Below are 27,763 nucleotides of genomic sequence, written 5' to 3'. Positions count from 1 at the left end.
TTTCTTTTGTGAGGCAGAAAATTTATTCATTCTTGAGGTTATTCTGCTGTGATTGGATCCTTTTTAGAAATTCTGACTATCTCTCACAGTGATTTATGTTTTTCTTTATCAGTCTCAATGTTGTGGGTCTTATATTATACTTTGACTAGATTCCTGTGAAATATGAAATTAATTTTATTTTATTCTTCTCCATGTGGGTACTCAGTTAACTCAGCAACATCTCATGAAGAGGCTCTTTCTTTTGTCAAAAATTAGGTGACTGCAGCTGTGCAGGTTGATTTCCATTTTGGTGGGGATTGAATTGGTTCTATAGGTAATTTTTGTTAAAATAGACATTTTGGCAGCATTGATTTTGGCAATTCATGAACCCTGGAGCTCTCTCCATCTTCTTGTGTCTTCTTCAGCTTCTTTCACCATTTTCACTTCCTTGGTTCAGCTCATTGCAAGGTTAGTTTTCAAAAAACTGTCTTGAATAGGATTATTTCTTAGTTTTTTTTCCCAGTATGTTCATTACTGGTACATAGAAAAGCTGGATTTTTTTTTAGGTGCAGTGAACTTTGTGATGATATTCAAGAAAATAGGGCTCCCTGGGGCCCTCCCATTATTCTAGGGGTCTAGGATGGAAACTGTGAGGGGTGATGCTCAGTGACAAGGGCTGAGTTGGAACAGGGACTCCTCAGCAGCCAAGGGCCTCTCTCTTGCTCTCATGTCCTTGATGGGGTGGGTGGTCCAGGGCTTCTTACTCCTTGGAGGCCATGTAGGCCATGGGGACTACAACCCTGTTGCTGTATCCATATTCATTGTCATACCCGGAAATGAGCTTTACAAAGCTGTCATTGAGAGAAATGACAGCACCAGCACCAAAGGTGAAAGAGTGAGAGTCACCATTAAAGTTGCAGGGGACAACCTGGTTCTCAGTGTAGCCCAAGATGCCCTTTAGTGGGCCCTCAGATGCCTGATTCACCACATTTTTTATGTCATCTTACTTGGCAGGTTTCTCTAGTCAGCATGTCAGATCCAAGATGGACACGTTAGGGGTAGGAACATGGGAGGTAATGGCAGGGAGCTTCCCTTTCAGCTCTGGGATGACCTTGCCCATAGCCTTGGCAGTACCAGTGGATGCAGAGATGATGTTCTTAGCAGCCCTGCGGCCATCACACCACAGCTTTCCATAGGGTCCATCCACAGTCTTCTAGGTAGCAGTGATGGGATGGACTGTAGTCATGAGTCCTTCCACGATGCCAAAGTTGTCATGGATGACTTTGGCCAGGGGGTGGTGCAGGAAGCATTGCTGACAACTTTGACTGAGTTGTCATACTTCTCCTGGTTCACACCCATCACAAACATGGTGGCATTGGCACAAGTAACACAGATGATGACCCTTTTGGCCCCACCCTTCAAGTGGGCCCCAGCCTTCTCCATGGTGATGAAGTCACCAGTAGACTACACAACGTACTCAGCACCAGCGTCACCCCATTTGATGTTAGTGGGATCTCAATCTTGGAAGATAGTGATGGCCTTCCCATTGATGACAAGCTTCCCGTTCTCAGCCTTGACTGTGCCATTGAACTCACCATGGATAGAGTCATACTGGAACATGTAGACCATGGAGTTGAGATCAATGAAGGGGTCATTAATGTCAACAATCTCTACTTCTCCAGATAAGAAGTCAGCCCTGGTAAGCAGGCGCCCAGTATGGCCAAATCCGTTTACTCCGACCTTCACCATCGTGTCAAGTGATGAAGCTAGCACTGCATGAGAAGATGCAGCTGTCTTTGGAATGGGGAGGAGTAAAAAGCCAAGCTACAGGGGTTTTTTTTTTATGTTTTGCTGTTCATTTTATGAAACTATGAATTACAAGGATTTTTGAGTGAATATCTGAGTTGTTTGCAAATAGAATCCCGTTGTCTCCAAATGGGAAGACTTTGACATCTTCCTTTCCTGTTGATCTCCATTTTATTTCTTCTTATCACATGGTTGTTCTGAAGCCTTTAAGTACCACATGAAGTAAAAGCAGGCTACTGTGTTCTCTCTTCCTCCTCCCCGTTCATTCTTTCCCCCGAGTCCTTCTGTTGCTTGTCTCGGAGAGGCCCCTTTCCTCAATCAATTTCCCTTTCTTTGGGGCTTGAGGCCAACCCACTTGTTACCAGAGACCCTGTAGTCATTAACCTCAGTCCTTCTTAATGCCAGGGACCCTGCAACCAAAATACATGCCATGAACCCACATGGCCTACCTGTTTTCTCCTTCACCCCCTCTCCATTCCAATTGCTTGTATCACATCAACCTCCAAGCCTTGTGTGGGTCCCATGTTCTGTGCCCAGGTCTAGTCTGGTGAATTCTCTGAACCCCGGTCCATTTTTACCTCTCCAAACCCCAAACTTGGTATGGGTCACACATCTTCATCACAGGCCCAGTCAGATAAATCCTGCCTGTGCTATTTCCGTAAGTCTACTGTACCCAGCAAAATTATTTGTCATGGTTGAAGAAGAAAGAAAAATTTTCATGGTGTAGACAGGTTAAAAGATTTCATGTCCACCAGGTATACACAGAGTAGTGAAAGCAGTACTCTGGACTGAAAAGAGGAGTAATCATAGCCAAGAGACTACAAAAAACAAATGAGTTTTCCTGTATGTATGCATGTGTGTGTGTGTGTGTGTGTGTGTGTGTGTGTGTGTGTGTAACTAAGTATGCATGTGTATATAATTACTAAAACACAAATATGACTAAGAACACAAAACAAAAAAGCAAAAATAAAAATTAAATGACTACAAGCAACACATACCTTTAAATATTAACAGCTGTAACTCCCCAATAAATAGTCAGAGGTTAGCTGAGTGGATTAAAAAAACAAAGTCCATCTTTCTACTGTCTATGAGAAACTCATCTTTAAAGACAGAAAACATCTTTAAGTTAAAAAGATGGAAAAGAGTGTTCCAAACAAATGAGACCAGCAAATAAAGTGTCGCTATCCTACCATGTGGCAGAGAAGACTTCAAATCAAAACTAATAAGAAAAGATAAAGAAATTTCATTCCAATTGTGGGAACTACTCACCAAGAAGGCATCCATCTGTTCTAAACATATATGAACCAAACTCTGGTGTGCCGATTTCTTTTCTTTACTTTTCTTTTTTTAAGGGTATTCATGGGCTTGAAGACTCAGATTAGCTTCAATTCAACACCTATAGGTGATTTCAGCACTGCACTTTCTCCAATACACAAGTCATCTGGGCAAAAAAATAAACAGAAAAACATCATAATTGAACAACATTATACAGCAAATATACCTAACAGCACTCTAGATTTAAGCTTCAAACTTTCAATATCAATACTGAGGAAGCGGAGTTTTAACTTCGTGGAATTAAAAAGTGTCAGAACTTTGTGACAGGCAGATCTGGGTCCTAGGGTCCTCCTCAAACTAAGGCACCAGACAAGGAGAATATAGGCAATAAACTTCAAACCCCTACCAAGACCTAGCCGACAAACATGATATTCTCCACCGTTGAGTGGAGAGTGAGATCTGACTCTTACAGGAACTCTGGTGCCCCTTTTTTGACTACGTCCCCTGGATGGGGAAGCCTGGCGGCACTCAGAGGAAGGATAGCAAGTTACCAAGAAGAGATTTGATATTCTAAGAGCATATATAGGGGGAGGAGGTCTCCCTCAATCACAGACATAGGGGAGGGGAAATGGGGGGAAGTGGGAGGGAGGGAAGAATGGGAGGAAACAGGGGAAGGGCTAACAATCAATATGTAATATGAATAAATTAATTAAAAAATGAAAAAAAGAAGCCCATGAGCATAAATTCGTCAGTAGATGAATAGAAAAATTACAGAAGAGTTTACAGATTAAATAAAGTGTTGCTTCCTAGTTGTTATTTGCTTCTAAAAAAAAAGTGTCAGAGGAGTCCTAAAGGGGCACAGCCTTCATCTGGTAATGGAAATTTTTATGTACAATGAGTAAGTATCAAAATAAGGAAACTAAGCCCTTACTTTATCTTTAATTTACTAAAAGTTTCACAAAAGAAGAAATATATACAAGAATGTCAACTTGTCACAGTCAAGTATCATTTGAGAGGAAAAGCCTATAACGAAGAATAGCCTGGTCAGGTTGGCCTGTGGGCGTGTTGGGGGTGCGATATCTTATTAATTGACATAGGATGGCATACCCACTGTGGGCTGGTGATCCTGGGCTGTGTAAACAGGCTAGCGTGCAAGAGAATCAGCAGTGTCTCTGCTTCAAGATCCTGCTTGGGTTGTTTCCTTGACTTCCTTCAAGCATTGTCTACAACCTGTGAGCTGAAATAAACTCTTTCCTCCTCTAAATTGTGGTTGTGGTATTTACCAGCGCAGCAGAATGAAACTCTTGTATATATGCATCACATAGGAATCTAACTGAATGAACGTTACTAAGTGACTAGAACTCCAACCTCACTCCCAGAAGCCAGGAAGACGACAGGTAAACAGGATGTCTTCTGCTCTTCCCTGATTAATCGGCATCTCTGATAGTCCTAAAGCTTCCCACTGTGTAAACAACCTGGGAGCTGATATCTCATTTCAAAGAGAGTCCAGCTGTGCAAGTCCTACTTTATGTTTTCAATTTCATTAGCATAGCAGTGCCCAATAGTTGTAATGAAAAGTGCTTTAAACGCCATCTAAATGCCGTTTATTTATACACCATTTTTTTTGCATAACGCATTTACCGCCATCTACAAATGGCCAAACAGATAACTAAGCCGAGGAATATTTATGAAAGTATTCATTTGTTTTGTGAGCCTTGCTTAGCTGTAGGTAAATTAATGCGCAAAATAAATATTCATGAGCCAGTTTATGTTATTGGTTTTCATTATAACATCTGGGTGCCATTTTTCTCTTCTTCGTATTTTATGATAGACACCTGAGGCTCAAGTGCAAACACCAAGCACAATTGTTATGATCACTGTCATTAAAAATGAATCATGAGGCTCCCTGGAAGAAAGCATTTAATCTTTAAAATGAGACAGTTCTCTTGGGAATCTTATTTTCTACCTTAATTTTATATCTATAATGCCAGTTATATGAAGCAGCAATTTTTAGCGCAACTGTCTTAAAGTTTTGGTCTTTGGGTCTGTTGACATTATTAGAACTTATTAAGGAAATGTTTTTCTTTATATGGATTATGTATAATAATTGTATTAGAAATATTACAAATTAAAAACTGCCAAAAAATTTATCTCTTCTGTTTAATTAAAATTACATTTATACATGTTATAAAATAACAATTATAAGTATCCTTGCATGTGTGCCATGGTTTTATAAAATTTTCCATTTTCTAAAAACAAAATAAAATTAGGATCACTGTATTTTATATTTTAGTAACTATAGCTTGGTAGTGGGTTTTGGTTTTTTTGTTTTGGTTTTGGTTTTGGTTTTTTGGGTTTTTTTTTAGTAGACTAGGCTCAGTAGAAATCATATGGCTTCTCCTATCTTCCTCTGTAGTTAGTGTGTTCCAAAACATGTTGGTTAAGTATGTACCTGAAAAGAATTCAGGTCAAAACACATCGTTGGAAAGGGCAGATATTTCAGCACCTTATTTTTCTTTGACACATATAAAAGTGAAAATGTCATTTTTCTGTATGAAAATTGAAATTATGTCAATGAAAGTTTTGTTCTCTTGATTTTATCAACCCAGCTGTGATATGCATAAACCAATTGGATGTAAAACAAGTGGTGTATTACATGCCAATTACATCAAGATTTGACTAGTTTTCTCCTTGTCATATAATCAAGTCAATCTGTGACTAGTTATTCAATGTCACTTAAATTTATATGATTTCTTATTAATGTGTATTGTATGCAGATGATATGTGTGCCTGGGTGCTTGTAGCATGGCTCATATGCGGGACTCAGGGGAAATTTTGTGGTTTGGTTCTTTCCTTCCCTATGTGTTTCTCAAACGCTGGCCACATCTCTGCAGTTTGGAATCTCTTTCCAAATCACCACTCTTGTGCCAGTGTCCCAGAGGGGAGCGTATCTCCAAAAGTCACTCTTGACCCTGGATTCTCACAAACAGCATGTATGCCTGGGTGTTGGGTTGGCTACTTCTTCAGAGAGAAAGTCTCACCTCAGCTTCTTTCTTTCTTTCTTTTTTTCCTGAAGCTTTTTCTGTAATATGAATAATAATATGAAATGTAGTTCGTCGCCATGACTCTTGATTTTCACATGGCTGTCAACATTTCAGATTGACCTTGATTTCCTAGACTGCTATCTGTCAGTTCGCACATATGCTTTATAGTTTGCCTGTTGTTTTAAGAAAATCCTAAGCATGAGATTTTACCAACAAAGACACAGGAGCCAGATGCTGGGATGAAACCTTGCTAGCTCAGAGAGGCAGAGAAGGTACCCAGCTGACCTACCTACTCAGCTCACATCCCAAAGGAAAAAAACCAAAAGCCAAAAGTTGAAGGCCAAAAGCTTGCTAGCTCACCCAACAGCCCAGGAGGAAAAAGCCAAAAACTAAGAGCCAAAGAGCTAAAGAGCTCAAGAGCCCTTTTTCTTCTCCACAGTATCTTAAATACCTTTCTCTCAAAGTCCCTACTTTCTAATTAGCGTCTGTCAGCTGGTTTCTTGCTCTGCCTCTTGACCTAGGGTTAACTTTATTAAATCTTGTGTACAGAAAGCTCTTGGATTAAAGGTGTGTGTTAGGCCTGGCTGAGCCACACTTTAATCCCTGTTTACAATAAACACAAAGTTCTTGGATTTAAGGTGTGTCTCAGGACTGAACCACACTAAACAAGAAACAGATTTTTTTTTTTTGAAGTTCACAATCTCGGGGTTCACAATGGGATCAAAGATCCTGCAACATTTGTCCATATAAAGTTTTATTAAAACTATGAAATTCAACTTTAAATGATCAGTTCCTGCTAGTTCATATTTAAATAATTATTTACAGGGTTGGCTTGAAAAAAGATGAAGATATTTGCGATAACAAATGAAAATTATATACATCAGCACTTGAATACAGATATGGATGACAACCTAGTTCTTGTGGTATAAAAGCCATTCAGAAACTGCTAATTTAACCCAGCTAATTTGAAACTACTAATGTTGAAATTAAATAATTAGAATTGCTTTATTAATATTTCATGTTTGTGTTAAAACTATATATTGCCCAAGAAAAACTGAAGAACAATTTATAGTATTGACTTGACTACTTAGGTCTATTTAGAAAGTCTTTGGGTGGGAATCAATACATCTGGTTGTCTTGGAACAATGAAAAGACTAAAATCAGAAGGTCTGGTTTCTGGGCTGGGGTCAATATTTTTCCTGTTAGTTATGCTTTGTAGGGAAAATTCCCTAAGTTCTTTACAAAACAGATTCTCCTATGGAGACGTGTGGTCTGAATTATGTGTGTGACTAATATGAATAGTGAATTACAAAATAAAACTATTATGATCTCTAAAAAGCAAGCAGTTATAAGAAAAATATCCTATACTCCTGGCAGAAAACCCAGGCAGAGAAATACAGTTTTGATCATTTGAAGGCTGTAATCTTTTCTTCTTTCAACTTAGGTAAACAGAAAGCTTTAAAATGCTTGTGGAGAAATAAAACAAAAGATGAAAGAACCACAGAGTGTAAAGACCAGATGGCCCAAGGTGAGCGCTATTGTCTCTCTTTCTGTGTGTTTAGAATATTCAGCTTTGTGGTGCTGTTAAAAACAACTTCTCAACGATGAAATGACATGTTTCTGGAAGAGACCAGCAGTTTATGAAAATAGATGAAGTATTTATGAAGCAACTGCATCATCAGTGTGTCTTCTGAGAGTCTATTGAGTTACTGCCTCCAGCTGCATAGCCATAGGTAATCCCTCTGACTTCACAACCATCTTTTATTTGAGCCCAGACACTCTTAAGCTATATGGGGAAATATCTAAGTCTGGCCTGGCTTAAAGGGATAAGATAATTCTTACGGTTTTATCATGTGACTAAGTGCCATGTTGATGCTCAAAGAATTGAACTTTAGGCACCCTGAAAACGTATACAGAACTGAACATTGTTTTTTGAATCTTCTAAGTTCACAGACTATAAGCACCAGAGTATCAAAACAGATAAAAAGAAAACAATATTAGGAGAAAAAACAGTATGGAAAATGTCACATTCTTAAATATTAAATAACATGTTGAAATTCAAGACTTTCTGTTTACCAACTCTTTGGATGAGTAACTGGCTGATTGTCAGTAAGGCACTCACATTCCGTGAGTAAGGCAGACTTTTTGTGCTTCTTTTTCTTATTTGGAAAATGATGCTACAATAATAGTGCCTATGTACAGTATAGGTTGTAAGCCTTCCTAATATGCATCTTCTTGTTGCTTTATCAACAGTAGTGTGCATCCCTTCATTTTCCCTCTTTCTACTCATCTGTATGAAGTGATGAAAGGTGTCCACATAGCTAAGGGTTATCATACACTTCTGCTCCATAAAGTCCTCTACAGAGTTCTTCTACCTTGTGGCCCTGCCATTCTCCACATCAGTACTGCTAGACTATATTTCTAGATATAGAAATGTAATATAGATATTCTGACAGACTATAATTTCTTTTTTTTATTTTACTTTATTAATTTATTCTTGTTACATCTCAATGGTTATCCCATCCCTTGTATCCTCCCATTCTTCCCTCCCTCCCATTTTCCCCTTATTCCCCTCCCCTATGACTGTTCCTGAGGGAGATTACCTCCCCCTGTATATGTTCATAGGGTATCAAGTCTCTTCTTGGTAACCTGCTGTCCTTCCTCTGAGTGCCACCAGGTCTCCCCCTCCAGGGGACATGGTCAAAGGTGAGGCACCAGAGTATGTGAGAAAGTAATATCACACTCTCCACTCTACTGTGGAGAGTGTTCTGTCCATTGTCTAGATCTGGGTAGGGGTTTAAGGTTTACCGCCTGTATTGTCCTTGGCTGGTGCCTTAGTTTGAGTGGGACCCCTGGGCCCAAATCTGCCTATCATAATGTTCTACTTGTAGGCTTCTAGGACCCTCTGGATCCTTCTACTTTGCCATTCTCCCATGCTTCTCTCATCTAGAGTCCCACTAGAATGTCCTCCCCTCTGTCTCAGTTTCCTGGTAAGTGAAGGCTTTCGTGGGACATGCCCCTTGGGCTAATATGCAGATATAAGTGAGTATATACCATTTGAGTCTTTCTGCTTCTGGGTTAACTCACTCATTATGATCATTTCTAGCTCAATCCATTTATCCACAAATTTCGGGAATTCCTTGTTTTTAATAGCTGAATAGTATTCCATAGTGTATATGTGCCACAGTTTCTTTATCCATTCTTCTACTGATGGACACTTAGGCTGTTTCCATGTTCTGGCTATTATGAATAAGGCTGCTATGAACATGGTTGAGCAAATTTTCTTGTTGTGTGCTGGAGCATCTTCTGGGTATATTCCAAGGAGTGGAATAGCTGGGTCTTGAGGAAGCCCTATTCTCATTTTTCTGAGATAGCACCAGATAGATTTCCAAAGTGGTTGTACTAGTTTGCATTCCCACCAGCAATGAAGGAGTGTTCCTCTCTCCCCACATCCTCGCCAGCATGTGGTGTCGCTTGAATTTTTGATCTTAGCCATTCTGATGGGTGTAAGATGGAATCTCAGAGTTGTTTTGATTTGCATTTCCCTGATGATTAAGGAGATTGAGCATTTCTTTAAGTGTATCTCAGCCATTTGATATTCCTCTGTTGAGAATTCTCTCCTTAGTTCCAAGCCCCATTTCTCAATTGGGTTATTTGGTTTGGTGGTGTTTAATTTCTTGAGTTCTTTATATATTTTGGATATTAGACCTTTGTCAGATGTAGGGTTGGTGAAGATCTTTTCCAAATCTGTAGGCTGTCGCTTTGTTCTCTTGACAGTGTCTCCTGCCTTACAGAAGCTTCTCAGCCTCATGAGGTCCCATTGATTAATTGTTGACATTAATGCCTGGGCTGTTGGTGTTCTGCTCAGGAAGTTGTCTACTGTGCCAATAGGTTCCAGGCTCTTCCCTACTTTTTCTTCTAAGTGACTTAGTGTCTCTGGTTTTATGTTGAGGTCTTTAATCCACTTGGATTTGAGTTTTGTACAAGGTGACAAATATGGGTCCAGTTGCATTTTTTTACACATAGACATCCAGTTAGACCAGCACCATTTGTTGAAGATGCTATCCCTTTTCCATCGAATGGATTTGGCTTCTTTGTCGAAAATCAAGTGACCATATGTGTGTGGATTCATATCTGGATCTTTGATTCGATTCCACTGATCAACTAGCCTGTTGCTGTGCCAGTACCATGCTGTTTTAATTACTATTGCTTTATAGTACAGTTTGAGATCAGGTATGAAGACTCCTCCGGAGCACCTTTTATTGTACAAGATTGTTTTAGCTATTCTGGGTTTTTTGTTTTTCCATATGAAGTTCAGAATTGAACTTTCAATGTCTTTAAAAAATTGTGTAGGTATTTTGATAGGGATTGCATTGAATCTGTAGATTGCTTTTGGTAGGATGGCCATTTTTATTATGTTAATTCTCCTGATCCATGAGCAAGGAAGATCATTCCATCTTCTCATGTCATCTTCAATCTCTTTCTTTAGAGTTTTGAAATTTTTTTCAAACAAGTCCTTCACTTGCTTAGAGTAACTCCTAAGTACTTTATATTGCTTGTGGCTAATGTGAAGGGTGTAGTTTTCCTAATTTCTTCCTCTGCAAGCTTGTCATTTGTGTATAGGAAGGCTACAGACTTTTTTGAGTTAATTTTGTATCCAACCAATTTGCTGAATGTGTTTATCAGCTGTAGGAGTTCTCTGGTGGATTTTGAGGGTCACTTATGTAGACTATCATATCATCTGCAAATAGGGATAATTTGACTTCCTCCTTTCCCATTTGAATACCCTTGATCTCCTTTTGTTGTCTTATTGCTCTGGCTAGAACTTCAAGTACTATATTGAAGAGATATGAAGAGAGTGGGCAGCCTTGCCTTGTTCCTGATTTTAGAGGAATTTCCTTGATTATCTCACCATTTACTTTGATTTTGGCTATTGGTTTCCTATATATAGCCTTTATTATGTTGAGGAAAGTGCCTTGTATTCCCGATCTCTCTAAAACTTTAAACATGAATGGGTGTTGGATTTTATCAAATGCTTTCTCTGCATCCAAAGAGATGATCATGTGGTTTTTTATTTTCATTTTGTTTATGTGGTGGATGACATTGATGGATTTCCATATATTAAACCATCCCTGCATGCCTGAAGTGAAGCCTACTTGGTCATGATGAATGATATCTTTGATGTGCTCTTGTATTCGTTTTGCAAGTATTTTATTTAGTATTTTTGCATCCATGTTCATCAGAGAGATTGGTCTGAAATTCTCTTTCTTTGTTGAGTCTTTGTTAGGTTTAGGTATCAATGAGACTATGGCCTCATAAAATGAATTTGGTAATGTTCCATCCCTTTCTATCTTTTGGAGTAGCTTGAAGAGTATCGGTAGTAGCTCGCCCTTGAAGGTCTGGTAGAATTCTGCACTGAAACCATCTGGCCCTGGGCTTTTTTTGGTTGGGAGACTATCAATGATTACTTCAATTTCTGTAGGGGAAATGGGACTATTTATCTTGTTTATCTGTTCTTCACTCAACTTTGGCAAGTGAAATTGATCAAGAAAATCGTCCATTTCCCTTAGATTTTCAAATTTTGGGGCATATATGCCTTCAAAGTAGGATCTTATGATTCTTTGTATTTCTTCAGTGTCTGTTGTTATGTCTCCCTTTTCATTTCTGATTTTGTTGATTTCAATACTGTCTCTCTGCCTTTTAGTTAGTTTGGCTAATGGCCTGTCTATCTTGTTGACTTTCTCAAAGAACCAGCTCTTGGTTTTGTTGATTCTTTGGATTGTTTTCTTAGTTTCTAATTTGTTAATTTCACTCCTGAGTTTGATTATTTCCAGACGTCTACTCCTTTTGGGTGTTTCTGCTTCTTTTTTTTCTAGGGCTTCCAGTTGTGTCGTTAAGGTGTTTATGTGCGATGCTTCCAATTTCTTTTTAAAGGCACTTAGTGCTATGAATTTTCCTCTTAGCACTGCTTTCAATGTATCCCACAAATTTGGATATGTTGTTCCTTCATTTTCATTGAATTTCAGAAACTCCTTGATTTCTTTCTTTATTTCTTCCCTGACCCAGGTATCATTTTGCAAAGAGTTGTTTCGTTTCCACATACGTGTAGGCTTTTTGTTATTTCTGTTGTTGTTGAATTGCAGCCTAAGCCCATGATGATCTGATAGGATACAAGGTATTATTTCAATCCTCTTGTATCTGTTGAGGCTTTCTTTGTGAACTACGATGTGGTCAATTTTGGAGAAGGTTCCATGGGGTGCAGAGAAGAAGGTATAGTCTTTCTTGTTTGGGTGAAAGGTTCGATAGATATCTGTTAGATCCATTTGACCCATGGCCTTGGTTAATGATGTTATTTCTCGGCTTAGTTTCTGTTTCGATGACTTGTCCTTCAGAGAGAGTGGGGTGTTGAAGTCTCCCACTATTATTGTGTGGGGATCGATGTGTGGTTTAAGCCTTTTTAGCAGATCTTTTACAAATGTGGGTGCCCTTGTATTGGGAGCATAGATGTTCAGAATTGTGATGTCATCTTGATTGGCTTTACCTTTCATGAGTATGAAGTGTCCATCCTCATCCCTTTTGATTAATCTTGGTTGAAAGTCTATTTTGTTCAATATTAAAATGGCTACGCCTGCTTGCTTCTTGTGACCATTTGCTTGGAATATTTTTTTCCAACCTTTTATCCTGAGGTAATGCCTATCATTATGGGTGAGATGTGTTTCTTGAATGCAGAAGAATGTTGGATCCTGTTTATGCACCCATTCAGTTAGTCTGTGTCTTTTTATTGGAGAATTGAGACCATTGATGTTGAGAGATATTAATGACCAGTTACTATTAAGAGTCTTAATTTTGATGTTGGTTCCAGTCGAGCGTTTGTGTAGTTGTGTTTTTGCCATGGTATAGTTATCTATTTCCTGAGTAGTTTTGGTTGTAGCTTGAACCTATGGGATGAAGTTTTCCTTCTAGTACCTTCTGTAAAGCTGGATTTGTGGATAGGTACTGTTTGAATTTGGTTTTGTCATGGAATATTTTGTTTTCTCCATCAATGGTTATTGATAGTTTTGCTGGGTAAAGTAGTCTGGCCTGGCATCTGTGGTCTCTTAGGGTTTGCAGGATCTCTGTCCAGGCCCTTCTAGCTTTGATGGTCTCTGTTGAGAAGTCGGGTGTAATTCTGATAGGTTTTCCATTAAATGTTATTTGGCCCTTTTCCCTTGCAGCTTTTAATATTTTTTCTTTGTTCTGTATGTTTTGTGTTTTGATTATTATGTGACGGGCAGTTTTTCTTTTCTGGTCAATTCTATTTGGTGTTCTGTATGCCTCTTGTATGTTTATAGGCATCTCTTTCTTTAGATTGGGGAAATTTTCTTCTATGATTTTGTTGAGAATAGTTTCTGGGCCTTGGAGTCTGATATCTTCTCTTTCTTCAATGCCTATTATCCTCAGATTTCTTCTTTTCATGGTGTCCTTAATTTCTTGGATGTTTTGTGTCAGGAGTTTTCCAGATTTGGCATTTTCTTTAATGGTTGCTTCAAGATCTGTTATTGTATCTTCTAGACTTGAGATTCGTTCTTCCATCTCTTGGATTCTGTTAGAAAAGCTCAGCACTGTGTCATTCGCCTTCTTCTCTGAGGCCTCACATTCTCGTTTTTCTTCTGTCTGTGTGTTTATCATTGAATCCATTTTCATCTTCATATCTTGAACAGATTTTTTTATTTCTTTCATCTGGTTGTTTATATTTTCCTGAAAATTTTCCAGTTCCACTCTATGTGCTTCTTTTATGTCTTGCACCTGCTTGGCTGCATCTTCCTGCATCTGATTTCGAATTTTATTTGTTTCCTCCGTTATCATCCTCATTACCAAGGATTTGAGGTCATTTTCTTGTGTTTCCGTTGTATTTGAGTTCTCCGGGTTGTTTTCTTTGGGATAGCTGGGAACTGGAGATGCCATGTTGTTTTGGGGTTTTTTGCGTATGCTTTTACGCTGTCCCTTAGACATCTTGCTGTCTCTGTTTTTGTTGGGTAACTTCCAGAGTTGGGTGGAGGGAGTCTGATGATAGATTCACTTGTTATCTCACAATTTCCGTAGGCTGGAAGCCCTGATACTTCACTGGTGTGGATATCAGGAGGTTAGCCCTGTCGTTTTGGGCTCTCACAGCCAGTGATCCTCAGCTCCCCTTTGCTGTGGGTCCTGCAATTGTTCTGGGTCTCTGAATGAGCGTTGGATCAGGCCAAGGTATCCACAGCCTTTTGGGTTCCCTGCCAAGTCCAGCCAGGGATATTGGGCCCGAACCACGCGTCAAGCTCAGCTAGTTTCTCAGGGCCTGAACCGTCTGCCACAGCAGGGAAACTGCGACTGCGCTGAGCAAGCGCCTAGGGTGGAAGTGAGCGCTCCGCCCAGCTTGTGTCACAGCAGGAGAACTGCGTCTGCGCTGAGCAAGCACCTAGGGTGGAACTGAGCTCTCCGCCCAGCTTGCGTCACAGCAGGGAAACTGCGGCTTCGCTGAGCTGGAGCCTAGGGTGGAAGTGAGCACTCCGCCCAGCCTGTGTCACAGCAGGGGAGCTGTGCCTCGGGCAGAATTGCTTGCTGAGCTGAGCCGAGCCAGCTTCTCCACAGCACAGCTCACTGAGCAAACCCAGGACTCTGGGGCTGAACTGTCTGCTGAGTCCAATTTGGGTCTCAAGGCACCACGCAACCCAAATCCTGTCCAGAGTCCCCTCTCCTGCAGCAACTCCCACCATCCACCACACCAATCACCTCCACTGGAAGGCTCTGAGCTGCAAACCTCAGCCACCGCCACTGGAGCCGCTGGCGCTGCCGGAGCCGCTGATGGCACTGCTGTCCCCACCGCCGCTCTGATCCGAGAAAGTCCTCGCTCCTCCCGTGTGCAGGGGCAGGCAGGTCCTCCGCACCCTGGTCCCTCCGAACTGTGGAGCACTTCTGCTGCCATGGTGTGGGGACCTTGGTGTTCCTGGCTCAGAAATCTGTGCAATTCCCTGAATTGTTCGCTGGAGCTTTCAAACACGGTCCACACTGCTTGCCACCATCTTGGGTTTCCCAGACTATAATTTCTGACCCAGCATGATAGCTGAGAGTTCTACATCCAGATCCAAAGGCAACAGGAAGAGAGAGATACCAAGGCTGAGGTGAGCTATTGAAACCCCAAAGCTCACCCTCAGTGACACACTTCCTCTAACAATGCCACCCCTACTCTAATGAGGCCATGCTTTCTCCAACAAGGCCACACCTGAGTCCATGTCAAGTAGTGTCACACTCTAATGACAAAGCATTCAAATCTATGTGTCCAACTACAGAAGAATGAATAAAGAAATTGTAACGTGTATGTGCAATGGAATGTTTTCTCACTAATAAAAAACAAATTTATGCAGTTTACAGGGAAGTAGATGTTGTGATTTCATGGTCCAATCAATGGCCACGTCACATCCAGAAGACAGTTCTTTAACAAGCACCCTTCCCATGTTCTAGCTCTTCTATCCTTTTAACTCTGTCTTTCAAAATATTGCCTGAGTCTTGAGTTGAGGAGGGTGGGTGATAAAGATGTCCTACTTAAAGACTGAGAACTCAATAGTCACTTATTCCTAACTCTTTGACCAGCTATGAGTTTCTGCATTAACTGCTGCCCAGTGCCACTAGATGTTCCTTGGACAAAGATTAAGAGCAGCACTGACCTATGGATATAAATATGGGTTTTTTTTTTCCTTTGCTGAGAATAGCTTCTCTTCTCTCTCTCCTCTCTCCTCTCCTCTCCTCTCTCTCTCTCTCTCTCTCTCTCTCTCTCTCTCTCTCTCTTCTGATTGTTTTCCCTCTCCCCTCCTCCTAGTTCCTCTCTATGCACGCCTTCCATCTACATAAATATAATCATTTATAATTCAGTTTGACAATACAACCAGTTGGCAAAACAAGAGTAACAGATTTCTTCCTAGGACTTATGACCATCACAGCCATGGGCTTTGGGCTAGGCTTGCCAGAAAGTAGTTGGCTACCCACATAGCATTCTTGCCACCATTGCACCAGTGAGCATATCTTGCCTTGTAGATCAGTATTGTAGCATGCATGGTCCACTGCTGGGAAAGAGCACTCATGGCGGTTCTCTCCCAGCAGCCTGCATAGCACTGTGAATGCTAGCAAGCAAGAAGAAGGGTGTTGGGCACCGCCTAGCTTGATTGCTCTAATCCTGCAAGCATCATTAGAGTCTTACCACCTACATCAGGTGGGCAACCAAGAGCAGTGGCAATAGCTCGTATTGTTTGGAGAATGTTTAGAGACTTCCTGGTCAGCAATTCAGAGGAATATATCCTAGGTCTCAGGCTGTCAAAATATACAAAAATGAGCTCAAGCTGGAGTATAGGTTCTTCCTCAGGAACTTGTGGATTTGGTTCCCATTTTCCTTACCTCCGGCAGAAGGGACATATTACCGTCATGTGCGTGCGGCAGCAGAGCAAAGGGTGTGCAGCTGACCTCCAGGCTCGCTCTGTTCTTATTTACAAGCACTTGTTCTCCATTTCACAGGCCGTTATAGTATTCCAGCCCTCCTCACCTCCTCCTGCCCTCCTCACCTCCTCCTGCCCTCCTCACCTCCTCCTGCCCTCCTCACCTCCTCCTGCCCTCCTCACCTCCTCCTGCCCTCCTCACCTCCTCCTGCCCTCCTCACCTCCTCCTGCCCTTCTCACCTCCTCCTGCCCTCCTCACCTCCTCCTGCCCTTCTCACCTCCTCCTGCCCTCCTCACCTCCTCCTGCCCTCCTCACCTCCTCCTGCCCTTCTCACCTCCTCCTGCCCTCCTCACCTCCTCCTGCCCTTCTCACCTCCTCCTGCCCTTCTCACCTCCTCCTGCCCTCCTCACCTCCTCCTGCCCTTCTCACCTCCTCCTGCCCTCCTCACCTCCTCCTGCCCTCCTCACCTCCTCCTGCCCTCCTCACCTCCTCCAGCCCTCCTCACCTCCTCCTGCCCTCCTCACCTCCTCCTGTCCTCCTCACCTCCTCCTGCTCTCCTCACCTCCTCCTGCCCTCCTCACCTCCTCCTGCCCTCCTCACCTCCTCCTGCCCTCCTCACCTCCTCCTGCCCTCCTCACCTCCTCCTGCCCTCCTCACCTCCTCCTGCCCTCCTCACCTCCTCCTGCCCTCCTCACCTCCTCCTGTCCTCCTCACCTCCTCCAGCCCTCCTCACCTCCTCCTGCCCTCCTCACCTCCTCCTGCCCTCCTCACCTCCTCCTGCCCTCCTCACCTCCTCCAGCCCTCCTCACCTCCTCCTGCCCTCCTCACCTCCTCCTGCCCTCCTCACCTCCTCCTGCCCTCCTCACCTCCTCCTGTCCTCCTCACCTCCTCCTGCCCTTCTCACCTCCTCCTGCCCTTCTCACCTCCTCCTGCCCTCCTCACCTCCTCCTGCCCTCCTCACCTCCTCCTGCCCTTCTCACCTCCTCCTGCCCTCCTCACCTCCTCCTGCCCTCCTCCAGACTCCCTCCAGCTCATGAGCTTCTCTCCACCCAGCTAGTCTCATTCTTTTCTATCTATTCTCTACCTACCTCTCAATTCGCTATCTCTTGCTATCTCAATATATCCACCTTCTCTCCTGCTCTTCCACTCCCTTCATCCTCTCCACGTCTACTCTTATGGCCGTTTTCAGTCTTCTTCTCTCTCTGCTCTGGACTCTTCCAGATGCCTCCGGCTGTTCTCTCATATCTACAGTGAGAACCTTAACCATATCATGGAGCAGTCATTTCTGCAGTTCCTTTACTGCGCTGCCAGGCATCCCATATCTGACACTGAAGTTATATTGATATATATGGTGCACAATATGTGTGGCTGCATGTACATTATGGGATGGCTAAGTGGAGCTGAGCAACACACTCATTGCCTAACAATTCATCAATGTCTTGGTATGAGAATACTCCAGATATGCAATACATTTTTAATGATAGTCATGTTATACAAGAAATCCTTTGATTTATTTCTCATGGCCATATACTTACAGGTAAACAAACATCTGCATTATAGTTTGACTGTCAGATCCTCCTAAGGAATAAGATTATATATGACTGGGCATGATGGGGACAGGCTGTTCACATGTTCACCATTCATGGCAGGCAAACTGTTCCCTTTGGTATGTTTCTAGTAGTCTTTCCTCTTCCCTGGGCCCAAAGGAAGCCTTCTCTGGGCCCCACAACAACTGACTCCACCTCTGAGAAGACCACAGAGTAACTGACTTTTTCTCTCAAGCTCCAGGGAAGACCTCACCTCCTAAATTATACTCAAAGTACTGCACCTGCTGTGGTGTTGATTGCATCCTTTTGACATTAAAATCCCTATCACACTTCCCTGGGGCCTAAGAATTCTTTATGTGGGGAGCCTGCCCTCTTAGATAAAGGCCGGAACCAGCTTTTCTGAATCAAAGCATCTCTGAGTTCTTAACTGGCTTAGGAAGCATGGTGGTCTGTCACTCTCTTGGGTGAGCTGTAACACTCCTCCTTAGCATGGCTGTGGTTATTCTTTCTCACTGGGAGGGAAGGCCTTCAGACCTACCAATCTCTCTGGAACAAATTCTGGATTTCTTCCCAGTTCTGCTTCACAAGGTTCTACTTTCATAAAGGTTTTCTGTTGCCACCTGACTCCTCTGGAACTGTTATCCAATTTCCTTGGATGGTTTCCTGGAGATATGGTTTCCTGGAGATTCTAGCAGACTGTGCTTGTGTGCCATCCATCCTCTTCCCTTCCCAAGGGCTGTCTTAGACACTCAATTTACGCTTTCAGAAATACATGCACTGATTATGAAGAGAAAAACATCACTTAGACCTGGGGAGGGGGGACAGTAAGCTGAAATACATCGAAAAGTCTGTATTGTATAAGGTTCTGAGAGCTACAGGTCTAGGCAAAAACACCAGAGGTACATGTCTCTGGTCAACAAACAATTTCACAAAATGGGCCCCACATTGGTTCTAAAAAAGAATTAGATCTCTGTAAACACATCTTTCAAGGTGAGCCAGGTGCCCTTTTGGAAATAATGCTATATTTAATCCCCACAAGTTATTCCTGGATTTTTAATGTTTTGACAATATCTGGTGATGGCCTAGCCTGCCTCCATCATGGGCTTAAAAGGTGTCTTATAATAAAGACAAACTAGGCCAATTCTTGCTTATGGTTAAACCTCTGTTTCTCAAAAATTGGGCTAGGCCCCACATGTAACCTTAACTACAAATGTTTCTGTATTGCCTGTTCCAAGAAATAGCAACCATGTCTTCATTTCAAAAAGTTGCTGTGACCACTTTGCACCACCTGTGCCTTTGTTCCAGGAGTTGTTAGGTCCATCTTGCAACCCTACCTTGATTTCACATGTTAATAACACCTTGTTGTTTCTGTGACCAGCCTATTTGGAAACTCTCTGCTCCTGAGCTATAAAAACCCTTATTCTTCCCTGTTAGGGTATTTTGGAAGAGATCCTTGGTGGATTAGGGCCAAGGTGTGCTGGGAAAAAAAAATCACACCATGCAACAGATCTCACGCAAGAGATTTATTGGGGTGGAGGGTGGGGGCAAAAGGCATTCCCAGAGCTGAGACTTCAGAGACTGAGACAGAGAAACAGAGACAGAGTGAGAGAGTGAGGGAGTGGCTGTGACGGCAGGAACCTTTTAAAGGGTGTGCATGTTGCATAATTAGAATATGAGACTCATGGGTGACAGTGGATTGGCAGTGGCAGGTGATGATGTGGAGTCTGGCACTGAGTTGCTGAAAGCAAGCTGGGGCTAACATTTGCCCAGGTCCAATGCTTACCTCTTAAGGAAAGGTAGCCTGTGTACACAAATAAAAGAGGTTGCTTTAATTTGGGCCAATGTTGGGGGTTGGTCTGGTGCTGTGTGTTCTAAAGCTAATGAATGGCCCCCAAGATCTGGTTGCTGCCCAGACAAGCACATTCTCCTGTGTCTTCGTTGTGTAAGCTTTGCTCTGTGTAATTCAAGGTTAATTGGTTAATAAAGATGCTGAAGCCTGTGACTGGCCAGAAGAGAGGTAGGTGGGGCTTAGGTTCCTGGGCTTGGGGTCTTGGATGGACCACAAGTGGGGAGAGAAAAGAGGAAGAAGGAAGGGGCTCGGCAACTGGACTGGATGGGCTAGGAGCACCAGACCTAGGGAAGTCAGCTCTGAGGACCCACTAATGGAACAGAAGCAGCCCAGGCAGGAACTATCATGACAAGTACCTTGGGGTATGTGTCTGAGAAATAGCAAAATAGCTTGGAGGCTTGATACCTGCCCAGTTATAGTGCCTTAAAGATTTTATAAATCCAAGAGGTCTCTGCCTCAATTATTTGGGAACTAGCTAGGGTAGGGAAGCCCTCAAGAGTTTAATATTCTTCGACAACAGATCAATGGTCTTTCTCCTCATGTCTTTGGGAGTAAGACTGGAAAAATCTAAAACTAGGCACTTTGGTTGAAATTTTATGAAGCTCCACTGATAAAGCATGCTCTCTGCTTTGACTGTTCTTAGATCCTGGCTGGAAAACTGGCTACATAATTTGATCAGGATCCCTTTGACTTTTCAAGCTTTTCAGTGTTCTTTTCTGTTAGTTACTTTTCTGTTGCTCTGATAAACCATCATGACCAGAAGAGACTTACTGATGGTACAGTTTATTTGGGGCTTACAGCTCCAGAGGGCTGAGAGACCATCAGAACAGGGCAGAGGCATGGTAGCAGGCAGACAACATGACAGGAGCAGGAAGCCAAAAAGTCTCATCTTCAAAGGTAAACATGGAGCCGAGTATGAACCGTGAATAAAGAAAAGGAAATAAAAGGAGTACATGACTTCTCCTAAGGATTTGAAGTTTTTATTACAGATTTAAGAGAGAAAACAGATAGAGGCAGAAACATAGGCATCTGGGAGAGCACAGAGTGGATATGAACAGCAGTCTGAAGTGGGCAACGTGAGGAGAGGGGAGAGGGGGGAAACTGGAGCATCAGCCAAGAGGGCAAAAGGCAAAAGGGGGCCGAAAGGACTGGTGTGGCCAAAACGCATGGCTTGTATAGGAATCAGAGAATCTAAGGAAAGGGAGAGCCCAGCCCAATTTCTGGGCAGGAGAACTTTAGGGTAGTGGGTGGCATATGCCAGCCACGAGGACCATGTAACAGGTAAGGACTGAAGGATGCTGGGAGAACCTGGCAGCCAGAGTCCAGTTTGAAACGTTAATAATAGGCACTTCAGCCATTTGTCCCAGGTTTGAGAACTAACAAACCAACAGAAGGAAGCAAATTAAGTGGTATGAGACTTAAACTCTCAAAGCCTAACCCCACTGGCAAACCTCCTTCATCAAGGCCACACCACCTAAACCTCCCTAAACAATGCGGCCAACTTAGGATTTGAACCTACGAGTTTTATTCTCACTCAAAATACAATACCCCAGGTCGAAAACCATGTCACATAGTCTCTGCCTCACCAACAATTGACAATTCAGCAAAAGCTAGCAAAAAAAAAAAATTTTTTTAAAAAACCTTGTGTACATTGAAACTCAAGTGATTTCCAATAGAAGCATTAATCTCAAAAACGGGAGAAGGGGGACCACTAACCCAAATCATCATGGCCAAATTAAAACAAGCAATTAATTAAAGCAAGTTTTCTTTATTTATTTGAGTACATAGGCTGCCTCCCCCTAAGGCAGAGTTCAAGAGGTGAGCATTGGATACAAAGAAGACAAGGGGTCGGGGGTTTCCAAGTGAGCATTTGGCAGGAAGAATAGGTAGGGTTAGGGAGCAGAAGATAAACATCCCAACTTAGTCCCTCTTGAGCAAAACAAGGTAGTAGTAACAGGTAGTCATAGCAACGTAGTCATAGGCACTCAAGGCAGTTAGTGTATCTCACGTTCATCACAAGTATCTGGTGTGTCGACCCAGATGAAGGCATAGGGAGCAATCGCATCGAGCAGACTGGTTCCCATCAGCTTTCAGCAAGTCCAGGGCGTTCCTGTTTTGTAGGACAACCTGGGGCTGGCGTGGTGTAGATCACCTTTGAAGCAGTTCATAGCCCACAGTTGATTTCTGGATGGTGTCTACCAGCTTAGTGGAACTCTCCCAAGACAGATACAGACTAGGGACAGAAGTTAAAGTTTAAGAACTTAATGTTTGGAGCCGGGCGTGGTGGCACATACCTTTAATCCCAGCACTCGGGAGGCAAAGGCAGGCAGATCGTTGTGAGTTCGAGGCCAGCCTGGTCTACAAAGGGAGTCCAGGACAGCCAAGGCTACACAGAGAAACCCTGTCTCGGAGAGAGAGAGAGAGAGAGAGAGAGAGAGAGAGAGAGAGAGAGAGAGAGAGAGAGAGAGAGAGAGAGGGAGAGAACTTAATGTTTGGAGATGCTCCCTCGGGAACAGGCTTCCTGACAGGGAGGCTTGGGCTGTTGGTTGGGAGGGAGGGCTTCTCTGGAGCCTGTTTTATCAGTGAGAGGTGGATCTAAATCTTATGCTCTTATTTTCAACTGCCCAAAGATTACCTTAAAATCTTGAGCTTGTGACTGATAATAATAGTCAGTGCTTTATCAGAACTCTACTGATCAATGTTAAAACTTTGGATTTTTGAAATCTTAGTATACTAGTAACAGAGTAACTTGTATTTATATATCTTAAGTTGTTTTTAGATCCTTATAATTTATTAAAGCCTTTTTATATCCTCAGATGTTTACAATTTTAAGTTATTTTAGACCTTTGTAATTTATATAAACCTTAAACATTTTTATTCAATTATTTACCACTAGATATACATAAATGGTTGATTGCTAAGAGCAGTCTTTGCAAAGCAAGTTCCTTTAAATAGTAAATAATGCCTGAAACCTGTTTGCCCTTTAATGCGAAGCCTGTTAGTAAGGCAAAGCTGTCTGTGAGTTTCCCTTTTTCTTCAGGTGACCTAATAGCTCTAGAAAAGTAAGGCCTGGTTTTTATATGTGAAATGCACTGACCAGACATCTCCTGCTAAATTGATGCAGCTACGAGAACTGAGAAAGATTAAATTATAGCAGGAAGTGTAATCCATGTGGCCTGCATATCAGTTAAAATGACAGAGACTTACCCACTACCTAGATGGTTGTCCTAGGCTCCTGTGGTCTCCATGGCTTCCCTGGGAGGAATGGTTGTGGGTCTTCCACTGTCCAACAGGCTTTGGATGCCAGACCCAGGTCTGAGAGATTTTCTGTAAAGGAGGAACCCGGGGGGCTGTCCTTACTGTGACAAGGCAAAGTCAACCCAACAGTGTCCACAGTTTGTTCAGGCCTCTCTCGAGTGGCAGGTGAGGCATGGGCCAGCTTCTCCCCGTGGTTAGCATTACCACAATCCAGGTGGAGTCATTGTGCCCTATATGCCCTCTTTGGAGACCTTAGGAGCTGTCATAGTGAACTTTTTTCACTAAACATTTTAAATGCCACATTAAGCAGATCTCTGAAAAGTTTGAGGGCTGTCTACCAACTGTGCCGGATTTTAAATAAACTTTGTTATTAGTTGCTTGTTCTAGGCTTTACTTTGAAAACATATATAAGAGGCTAAATTAAGCTTTTCCCTATAAATGAATTGCATTTGTAAAAAAAGAAAATTGATTATTTATAAGCTGTATGTCCTAATTATCTTTAACAGTTTATAGCAAGTTCATAGCTTTTATAAGATTGGGATTCTATAGTTTTATCCCTATTAAGTTTGGCCTTAAAAATTACAATTCTTGAGGGGCTGAAGAGATGGCTCAGTGGTTAAAAGCACTGTCTGCTCTTCAAAAGGTCCTGAGTTCAATTCCTGACAACCACATGGTGGCTCCCATCTATACTGGGATCTGATGACCTCTTCTGGTGTGCAGGTGTACATACAGGTAGAGCACTCATACATAAAATAAATGAAAAAAATTTACAATTCTTGAACTGAAGCTTTTTTTTAGTATAACTAGAACTTTAAACCACAACTACAGTCCATAGGCAGACTGGCAACTTTACTTTCATAGTGCATCCTTGCAGAACGTCACAGTTTCTTGTATGACTCAGTTTATCAAAATAGCTAAAGCTACATTAAGTTAGCAAAGAAAAGAAGTCTAGACAGACATTCTTAAGTCAGTCTCTGTTAGCCTGAAGAGACCTCAGGTTCGGAGAGACATTTTATAGGCTCTTTGCTATATCGCTTCGGTCTTGCTGCATCGTTAGACAGGAACATGCCCATTCCTGGTCTTCAGCAGTTGTGGTCCTGACTTTAGTTGGCCAGTGACTATGCCATGTGTTGGGGATCCCAGTGTAGCCTTAAGCCTTTTTTCAGAGTCAGCCCTTAAGCATGAAAACTATGTTTTGGCTTGACATATTTCAGCTAACAAGAACAGGTAGTCAGAAGTAGAACGTCAGGAGTTTAAAAGCAAGGTTAGCACATTTGAATTTTTCCCCAGAACTTTAGACATTGATGAACTAGGTCTTCCTTTTGAAGGTTACCTATGCAGCCTTCTAATTATTCACCTTGTGTTATAAGTTTTAACTTTTGTTACAGATTCTATACATTTTTAACTACATCCAATAAACTTATAAATCCTGAGGCACAGAAAGTTCATGTAATAGCTTTACAGATATAAGATTTGTATCTTAGCAGAAGTTAAACCAATAGTCTTCATCATGACTCATACACAGAAGATATTTGGATCTTTGCTAAACTTAATCCAGTGACCAGAAAGCTCAGAGAAGATGAGGAATTATCAGCCTTGGCTATCAAGGCAGTCCAGGCAAGCAGAAGCAGTGGGTTTGGACCTGGGCCCGCCCGCGGAGGGCACAGAAGATGCCCACAGGGTGGCATGCTGAGGGCAGAGGCGGTGCCAGCAGTGCCCAGGCTGAGCTTGGCAGTGTGGAAGTGGCAGCAGCTAGAGCTTGGTCTGGCTCCCAAGTCCACCTGGAACTGGCACAGAAACACACACATCTAGAGACCGACTGAAGTCTAAACCAATACATAGAACTCGCCCCAGGTGCACTGCACAGAGACAAGCAAAATACAGACACAGAGCAAAATAACAGAGGCAGCAACAGCTGGGGTCCTTCAGAGGTTAACCAGTTTGAACAAAAAAAAATTGTCTTAAAGAGAGGGGTTTTTTCCCAGTTACCTCCCCCGCACAAGCCAGATGTTAGGAACCCACCAGAAGCTTTCTAAGAGTCAGCTTTACCCAACAGAGTTATGCTGGGCCTTTCTGAGTTCTCCTTGACTCCTAGTATGCCTGACATCATGTGCTAGGCCTCTCCAAACCGTTGGCTCGGTGCCAGTGTAGTGAGATATCCTTCTGTTTCCTCAGCTCTGTTAATGCAGCCTAGGCATTGAAACCCTGCCAATGGGTGTTGAGATGTCAGGCCTCTCTGACGTCCTCAGACCCGGGTATCACCAGGGCATCCTCAATGATTAAAAGCATGTCAGAAAAAGAACAGATGGCTCTAGATGAATTTCCAATTAACCAGAAATGACCAGTGAGCCATGGGATGTCTCCCTTTGCCATGGATAGAGGAATTCCAGGCCTTATCAGATCCCCAGTGTCCCCAGATCAGGATCCCACAGAACCAGGATAGAACCAGAAACCAGCTGGACAAATAAAAAACAAATAAAAAGTTTCTATTATTTACTAGAGGAGGCCTCTGTAAAAAGGTGCTTACTATTTTCCTTTTTTTTTTTTTTAATGCCTTTTTCTCAGGCAGTCCAACAACTGAAGGTGTGCCTTGGGGCCCTGGAATATCTCCAAGGTGTGCACTCACTAAGGAACAGCTCTTCAGCTCTTCAGTCCCCAAGAGCAAGAGGAAAGGACTTGGCTTCTGGATTTCTGAATTTGGGCCGTGGTCTTGATCTTGCTGGGGAACTCCAAATGTCCATCCAAAAGACAGGAGGAAAACTAACCACAGAGCCTTTGATCAGCAGTATAAACCAGTTACCACAACCGTGCACACCATTCCATAGTCTTAAGTACAATCCTAAGTTGAGGCTAAGAGAGGAACCACAATATGCCAAAGAAACTGTATAAAAAACCACGCCTGGCAAAAACACATGAACTGTGCACAACACACACCTTCAAATCCAAGCCCCCTCAAGCTTAATCAGCTTCCATAGTATCTGGCTTGGACTGAGTTATGTTTTAGACGTAAAAAAAAAAAATATCCCACACGGTCCCCAGAGGGCAGTGCCATTTTGGGGGAGGTTGTAGGACCTTTAGGAGGCAGGGCCTACGTAGCAGTGGACCATGGAGAGGGACAGGAATTGAGGTGTATACCCGGGCCCTACCTCATCTCCTCCTCCACCTCGATGTGAACAGTCTCAGATTCCTACCACAGCAACCAAAAGCTGCCCCTGAGCCATTCACTCATTACCTTGATAAAAAGCAAGCCACAAGTCAAAATTAAATCATACCTTGCTTAAATTGCTGGCCCAGCATTTAGTCACAGCAAATAGGAACTGTAGTCAATATAGACGATCCTAGAGAAACACACCACGGTCGAGCCCCAACCCTAGATCGGCTTCGCAAGCTAAATCAACAAGCGTCCACCAAGCCCAGCCAAGCCCTGCTTACCACCTCCCACCTATAGCCGCTTTGCCGAACTGATCGGAAAAAGAAAAAGAAAGGTGCCCAAGTGTGTAAGCCTCTCCATTCATTGTTGAGTGGCCCTGCCTTGGCAATATTCTGATAAGCCATCTTGCTTTTCCAGTCACAACATCTATTTCCGCCTATCTTCTGTGGAGCCTCTGCCTACAGCCACCTAAAGAGAAACTGGATTACAAGAAGAAAGAGAGACCGCTTCCTGCCCCCCCCCCCCAAGAACGTGACAGACATGAATCTCGGACTGGAGAAAAAGGAGACACAAATATTAAATGAGATTTTACTGAGGCAAAACCACCAGTCATTGGCCATCTACATCCAAGGTTACAAATAGGTTAAAAGCGCTGAACACGTGGCAACCCGGCTGAATGAGTTGTCCCTTCAATGCCGAGTCAGAGACTGGACTCATGCAAAGGGTTTAGTGACCTAAGTCATTTCTTTTTTTCCCCCTTAACCTCTCAAGTAAATTACCCAAAGGAAATGTTTCTGATAAAGTGTTCATATTATTCTTCAACCGATAGCCCCACAGGTTCAAATATCTCTATGGGACAGGATTGGTGAAGGCCTTTCCCAGCCCTCGGATACATTAGCCCTTGTTATCTGTGGAAAGAAGCTTGCTGACCTCCTCAACTCCAACAACAGCGCGCCCTTCCAGTAGTTTCCATCCTGTTATCATCTGCTGCAGGGAGGGTGGGGTTTGAGACATCCCACATGCAAGTGAGCAAGGCAAGCCACTCGCCAGCCTCAGTCTCTTACTCACAGAAGCCGCTACCAGGGCAACCAGGTAGGGTTTTGTCTGCCAGAAGGAACCCACTCTCAAGTCAGAAATCTAAGAAGGAAACAGAGCAGAGAGTGTGAAGAGGAACGCTCGCTCGAGCAGCAGCAACAGACTCCCGGGAAGGAAGCCTTGGTGGAAGGGAAGTAGTCGTAATGAGAACACTAACGGTCCCAAAGCATGAAGAAAATGGCTTCAAATGAGGCCAAGAGTCCGGTGACACGGTACTGTTCCAGCATGGACACATTTCTAATTAAAGCCACATTTTTTTTTCCTTTTTCAGTTAATTAAATTTGTTTACTTTACATCCCGATAGCAGCTTCCC

The 27,763-nt window shown here is 42.8% G+C and overlaps 1 long non-coding RNA gene across 1 annotated transcript; it reads right to left on the bottom strand.

Moving 5' to 3' along the window:
* Positions 1-567: 567 nt before the first annotated feature.
* On the bottom strand, positions 568-27,763 carry LOC311596555. Its single transcript, XR_014778880.1, has 4 exons — positions 23,154-27,763; positions 18,636-18,874; positions 3,055-3,226; positions 568-2,195 (listed from the first exon to the last, which is right to left on the bottom strand). It is a non-coding gene; the product is annotated as an uncharacterized lncRNA (long non-coding RNA).

Source organism: Acomys minous (genome assembly GCF_964271855.1).
Source record: "Acomys minous genome assembly, chromosome: 4".
NCBI lineage: Eukaryota > Metazoa > Chordata > Mammalia > Rodentia > Muridae > Acomys > Acomys minous.
This window is presented reverse-complemented; position numbering and strand designations above follow the sequence as displayed.